Source organism: Alligator mississippiensis, chromosome 11 (assembly GCF_030867095.1).
Source record: "Alligator mississippiensis isolate rAllMis1 chromosome 11, rAllMis1, whole genome shotgun sequence".
NCBI lineage: Eukaryota > Metazoa > Chordata > Crocodylia > Alligatoridae > Alligator > Alligator mississippiensis.
In genome coordinates this window covers 51779361-51786358 of record NC_081834.1, presented here as the reverse complement: position 1 = coordinate 51786358, position 6998 = coordinate 51779361, and the positions used below count along the sequence as shown (strand labels likewise).

At 56.5% G+C, this 6998-nt stretch overlaps 2 non-coding genes across 2 annotated transcripts; both read left to right on the top strand.

Moving 5' to 3' along the window:
* Window positions 1–3652: 3652 nt before the first annotated feature.
* TRNAG-UCC (transfer RNA glycine (anticodon UCC)) lies at window positions 3653–3724 on the top strand. Its single transcript has one exon. It is a non-coding gene; the product is annotated as a tRNA-Gly (tRNA).
* A 1765-nt stretch (window positions 3725–5489) lies between these two features.
* On the top strand, window positions 5490–5563 carry TRNAI-AAU (transfer RNA isoleucine (anticodon AAU)). The gene has a single exon. It is a non-coding gene; the product is annotated as a tRNA-Ile (tRNA).
* Window positions 5564–6998: the final 1435 nt, after the last annotated feature.

Here is a 6998-nt window from a genome sequence, read left to right as displayed (position 1 = left end):
GGCTGGCCCAGTATCTCTTATCCAACCCTGCCACGAGGGCATTCCGTTCAAAGGCCTCAATATATGCCTCCGGGTCATCCTCTTTAGTCATTTTAGGCATCTTAAAGGATGCCAGGCTGTGCTGGCGCCAGTCTTGTTGCTGGTCCAACATCAGAAAAACTCAGAGAAAGAAGCTGGACCATCTGAAACTTGCACTTTCTCTTGAAACTTATGATCAATGAACTGCCTGCCTCCAGAGGCAATCTCCACCTGCCTCTGGATGATACTCCTTAGTAATCTACTTCTTGGGAGAGGGGCTAGATTATGCATTGGGTCCCCTTGGTTCAGCTGATTAAGGGAGAACACTATTTGTGCTTAAAACAGAGGGATGATCCCCAAGTTCTTGAACTGGGTCAAGTACCTTCAAGGGCTACTAGGCCTGTGTTTCCCAGGAGGCACAGACCTATGATCAATCCAGAGCCTGGGTGTTGGCAGCGTTACCCCCAGGCTAGTGGCTGTGCTCCAGGAAGGGGGTCGGCCAGATGTGAGGCACCCCCAGACAGGCACTAGGAGCCTGGAAGTCAGTTGGGTGCAGTGAGGTCGGTGCCTTAGTGCAGGAGCACCAACGTTCGCCCACCACAAGGGCAACAGGGCAGGACTGCCGTCACTGTGCATATGCCGCATCCCCTGCCTGCCCTCGTGCCCCTTGCTAGACAAGTCCACAGGTTACTGAGTTTCAAAGCTCCAATGTGCTGAGCATGAGGTGGAGCCAGTGTCCTGGTCCTGTTGTAGTCCTTCTCGCTGTCTCCAGGTCTAGTTGCATATGTCTCCTTTTCATTCTCTCTCTTCACTTCCCCTCCCAAGGGGTCTTTAAACAACCTGCACCAGGTGTTGACTTTCCAGATGGAGTTGGCTATATCCTCTTCACTCTCACTCACTGATTTCCGGTGGTGAGACTGAAGTTCACTCAGAAACATTTTAACGCAGTCTGTTTGATTGAGCTTGGTGTGCCTGTATAACAGGAGGTTCCTGTATTGCCGCACGGCGCTTCTGACAAAGGACACAAACTGATTGAAAAGCATTGACTGGGACCTCTGCTCCTCAGTCAGCTGTCCATAAATCTCTACCTCCCTTGTCATCAGCCTGACTCCCATCATTCTTTCAAGGAGCCGGCTTACCTTTCCTTCTAGTGACAGGCTCTTCCTCTTCACTCAGCAGCCTGGCTTCTGAAAATCCCTTTCTGTCTTTCTTTTTTTAACCCCTAGCACACCACAGGTATCCCAGGAAACATGAATGCACCCACCACAGGGCTGAAAGTCACATGGACAGGGGATCCCTCCTATCTCGGTAGCTCATTCTGGCAGGCTCCGCACACTTCCTCCACATCTAACATTGCCTTGGAGAGACTCCGACTTTCTCTGAGGATTTCAAGGTGCCCGAGGGTGCCACAGTCGCTGCTTGAGAAACCCTCTTTCACAAGCCTGGACACGCAGCAGCTCCTTGGGTCCAAGGGGTCAGTGGAACTCATGCCACGGTCCCTGTGTGTGGCTGCACCAGGTACTGGTGGCTGTGTCTGAATTTGTTGCTGGTTTCTCGCCCTTGGTTTTGGCACCACGGTGTGGCCAAGCCAGGAACAAAGCTTCAGGACTGAGGGAAAAGCACAGCACATCCTCAGGAGGAGAAAGAGCAAAAAAAAAAGAAGCATTTAGCAGAGGATGGTTTCGATCCATCGACCTCTGGGTTATGGGCCCAGCACGCTCCCGCTGCGCCACTCTGCTGTGGGTATCCTAAAGTTGTCATCATGCTTCAAATAGCATCTTCATGATCCCCTTTGATAGCACAAGTATTTAGTACTGTAGCCTGTGCCTCGGCTGGAGGGACTCTGCGTTGGAAATGCAGCCCTGCCACATGCTCCTGCCTCGGGTTGTGGACAGACAGCTCTTGCCACTGCTCTGCGACAGTGGTGCCCCAGGACCTGCTCTTGCGCCATCTCTGCCCATGGCACCAGCTGCCGCCATCCCCTCCAAGGCTCTGCATCCCCCACAGGACAGTTCCCCTGGGGCTCAGTCCTCGGACCTGCACTGTTCAACATCTTCATCAGTGACTTGGACGAGGGGGTAAAAAGCACCTTGCAGCATACCTACAGGCTGGGGAACTCCCTTCTCGTCAGTGCAGAGGCAGAAAAGGATCTTGGAGTCATTATTGCTGCCAAAATGAACATGGGCTGAGTGTGGGGACGCTGTCAGGAAGGCCAACCACACCTTGTCATACATCCACAGATGCATCTCAAGCAGGTCCAAGGAGGTGATCCTCCTCCTCTATGCGACACTGGTCAGGCTGCAGTTGGAGTACTGCATCCAGTCCTGGGTGCCGCAATTCAGGAGGGATGTGGACAGCATTGAGAGGGTCCAGAGGAGGGCCGCCAGTGTGATGGGGGGCAGCAGGGCAGGCCCTACGAGGAGAGGCTACGGGACCTGAACCTGTTCAGCCTCCACAAGAGAAGGCTGAGGGGGGATCTAGTGGCCTGTTATAACTAGTCAGGGGGGACTAGCAATCATTGGGGGAGTCCCTGTCCCCAGAGCACTACCAGGAGTGACTAGAAATAATGCTCACAAGCTGGCAGAGGGTAGATTCAGACTAGACATCAGGAGGCGCTACTTCACTGTCAGGGTGGCTAGGATCTGGAACCAGCTTCCAAGAGAAGTGGTGCTGGCTTCTACCCTGGGGTCTTTAAGAGGAGGCTAGATGAACAAATTGCTGGGGTCGTTTGACCCCACTACTCTTTCCTGTCATGGCAGGGGGTCGGACTTGATGATCTGTCAAGGTCCCTTCCTACCCTACAAACTATGAATCTATGACCCGCCTCTGACAACACAAGTATTTTATACTGCAGCCTCCGCCTCGGCAGGAGGGACGCTGGGGTTGGAAGTGCCCGCCCCATGCCCGGCCAGCTCCGACCTGCCCAGCAGAGATGAAGCCAGGCCTTGCTGCCACTCTCAGCTGGGGTGGGAGGCAGTTGCCTGGTGTGAGCCGAGCAGAGTAGTGGGAGCCTGCGATGTTCGGGCACCGAAGGCAGCTCACCTCCTCCTGGGGCCTTGCCCCTTGTGTGCAGGGTTAGCTCCCAGTTCAAGGCCTGGAGCTTCTTTAGGCCTATGGAAGACAAGGGCTGATGGAAATGAAATGGTGAAAGAACAATGCTACAAATAACCGTGCCAAGGACCGGAGGGACCCAGTGAAAATGAGCACCGTGGCTGGAACCGGAGGGAGAATAGCGACCGGCCCCACCTGGCCCAAGGCTGGAGCCCGCCCGGCAACTCAGACCAGTTGGACCCTCTCCCCAGACCTCCAGGGATCCCCGCTCCCATGCAACACACCCGCTTGTGCCACCTCCCTGCTCAGGGTCTGCTCCTGGGCTGTGCTCTGCTCCTCTCTCCCAGCTCTGTGGTCCCAGACCCTCCTCTGATGTCCAGGGAAGGCTGGACACTCCCCGGGTTGCACCAGTCCGGGATGGGCAGAAGCAGGTGCAAATCCACAGGTTCTGACATGATCCCATATCCCCAGTTGGAGAAATCTGAGAGGCCAGGAGTGGAGCAGGACTAGGGCCCTGCGAAACAGAAACACAGTACCAGGGTTTCCTCCTTGTTTAGCTGATTGGCAACTGCAGATTTGGCCTGCGTTGGTGGTATAGTGGTGAGCATAGCTGCCTTCCAAGCAGTTGACCCGGGTTCGATTCCCGGCCAACGCAGATCCTCCTTTTTTCCCCCCACTTTTGCTTCCTTCCTCAGCCCTCAATATCCACACTGCGAGAGAAGGGAGGGAAGAGAAACATGATGCCAAGAAAAACAGTGAGGATCTCTCCAGTCCAGAGGGGCGGAGGCTTTTCCCCGTGGTTTAGGAATTTGCTCAGGTGCCCTAAGAGTTGGATAAGGCCAGTGTTTCTTAACCTGTGGTATGTGTACCCTTGGGGTACGCGAGACACACACAGGGTGTTGGCGGGTGCTGCATTTCGGGCTTTACCTTCATAGACCAGAAGTTCCTGCTGCCACCCCTCCCACTGAGTCCGGTGCACCAGGCATTCACACCCCGGCATCAGTGTGCCAGGGGATAGGGAGGGAGGCCCCACGCAGGCTGCTTTGGCCCAGGCCACGGTGGAAAAAGTGGGACTTGGCTTGTGGCCGTGAAAACGGAAGTGTCACGGCGGGGCTTCCAGTTTCCCTTTTGCCGCCTCGCTTGGCAGGGGACAAATAAGGTAGCAGGTGGAGAACCACTGGATTCACTGACAGGTGGGGAGCGACTCCCACCGGATCCCTCTCTGCACAAGCAGGCCGAGCCGGGGCAGCAGAGAGGGGTGATCTTGGCTCCGATTCACCGCAGGCTCCAGCAGATGAAACCTTTCACACTCGCTCGCCCTGCTCACCACACTGGCAGACAGTGCAGCCCCGAGTGGAGATGAGCCCCTCCCACTTGGGGTTTTTCAGCTGAAGGGAGGCAGAGGCAAGGCAGAGGAGATGGAAGGAGGCTCAGGGGGAAGAGAGAGACACGGGACATTCACACAGGAGTGACCTTCCATGTGACCGATGCCCGGCAGCCTTTGCCAAGCCCCTGGGGAGGGCTCAGCCCCGTCCTCATCCCCACATGTCCTGGCACCGTTACAGAGGGGCTGGAGTGTGAGAGGGTGAGCACCAGCTGTCCAGCCTGAGAACACCTCTGGACAAGGCCAAATCCCCACCTGCCTTCTCCCAGCTGCACCTGCCCCTACAGTGGCCACAACACACGTCCTTGTCCCGCTCCTGGCAACAGCTGGCTCTTGGGAGCCTGACTCCCTTCTCCATGGCCCAGGGCTGAGCGACAGCTCCAGCACCAGCCTTGTCCTTGTCAGGGTCATGGTGAGTGTCCCTGTTGTCCCACGGGCACCCCAGGTTGGATGCCCCAATGATGTGGTGCTGCTTTTCCCTCTCACCGAACCCCACAGCCCCTCCCTGTGCTCCCTCCACCAGCGCTTCCCTGCTGGGTCCACGGGGCAGCAAATAAAACCCCGGGACCCCACACACACGGGCTTTCCTTGCAGCCTTCAGCCCGGCCACTCCTGCCTCCCACTCCATGCCCCGTGCACCACTCCCCCCGGCAGCCTCCCCCTCCATCCATCCTGCTGGGACCCAGCATGGCGAGTGCTGCGAGGGCTGGTGCAGGGCTGGCACTGCTGGAGCAGGGAAGCGCAGGCACTTGTGTCCCCACAGGATCAGCAGCCACGGGCCCCAGGGGACACTTGTGACCAGCGCAGGGCTGGGCTGGGCTGGGCTGGGCTGGAGGAGCCTGGACAGCACGGGGTTAGGTCCGTGCGCTCTGGCGGCGGCGGAGCAGGGAAGCAGCCCGCTGCCTGGGACAGGGGCCGGCGGCGCTCATGGCCTGCTCCTCTGCTGCCCGTGTCCTGCGGCAGCTGCTGGGCGGAGCCGGGCAGTGAGAGAGGGGCGGGTCTGAATGACTGCTCGTCCCAGGAGCTGTCGTACGGTGGCCGGTTAGCTCAGTTGGTTAGAGCGTGGTGCTAATAACGCCAAGGTCGCGGGTTCGATCCCCGTACGGGCCACAGAGCGGAGTCCTTTTGTGTCCTACTTCCTTGTCCTCCTCTTTCTCGTGCAAAAACCACCCGCCCTCCACCTCTGCTCCTTGGGAGGGAAAGGGAGCAGGAGTTGACTTCCTGCACGGCTCAGCTCTGCTCCAGGACGTGCTGTTGCAAGGCCGAGGTCCGTCCCCGCAGGCAGCAGGAGTTTTAGCAGCCCTGTCCCAGGCAAAGGGAAGGAAAGTGGGGAGAAGAGTGGGTGGCACAGGTCTCTGTTGCCTGGTCCAGGCACCTAGTGCCGGGAGGGATTTCCTAGGGGTGGGATTCTCCCTCCTGTGCAAGGCTGGTTGGAAACCAATGAACTCAGCATGTACTCTTCCTCACCCACAGCCCAGAGCCCTCTCTCAGGTCAAGAGATGCAGTATAAGCCAGGACTGTTCATAGAGCCTTTAGGAATCTTCCCAGAAGTATTTGCATCACCCCCACTTTCATTTCTACTTCCCAGTGACGTCTCCCTAAGGTGAATCCCTCAGGACCAGCCCCCACAGCTCAACTTCTGCTGTGCTTCTCTCCAGCTCACACTGTCCCAGTCCTCCAGCAGGACAAGTTCTGCACAAGATGAGTCAAACACACAGTCAAGCCTCTACATGAGATGAATGCAAATAAGAGGGTCGGGGGACAGTTCAGGCCTGGGGGAAGCAGGGGCCATTCCTCTCCTCCAACCCCGCAGCAGCCCTGTTTTACCTGGGACCTTCCCCGTTCTCTTGCCTCCTGCGGCCCAACCCTCTGCTGGAGCTAGGCAGGGACATCACTGCAGTCTCATCTTCCCAGGCAGGAGGGGTGCTTTTCCAGACACTTTTTTATTCCAGCTGTGCCTTTTATTACAAGGGACAAGCAAGCAAATACTCACTTTAGTGTCTTATATTAAATTACCTCCATCATTTCACCAAGCTTTTTAACAACAGAGCAATGGTATCACCAAGTCAAAGTCACAGCTGACACCAAGTCATTCCCTCAAATATTCAAATCACAAATTAATACTGCAGGCCAGGGCTCTCAAATATAGCACCTACCAGGTGGTTCTAGACTGAGGAGCCATGCCGTCTGGCCCAGGAAGAGGACAGTGAGGAACCTGGTGGCAGAATTAGTTGCCACCACTGTGACAGCCACAACTATTTATGCTGCTGCCATCAAAGTCCACCCCCGTGGGCCACATGTCATAGCACTGTGCTCTGCATGCAACCTGCACAATGGCCGCAAAGGGGCCAGATGATTTTGAACTCCGCTGTAGGCAGCTCAATAAGGAAATTTCATCCAAGCCTAGCTACCCATTGGATTAATGCAGGAAAGGCACAAAGGAGTGATGTGTCTGGCATCACATGTGGCTGCCTCTGTGTTGCACAAATGACCAGCTGCCTCGCGTGATGAGCGAGACCTTATGAGGGAGATATTTCAAGATGCC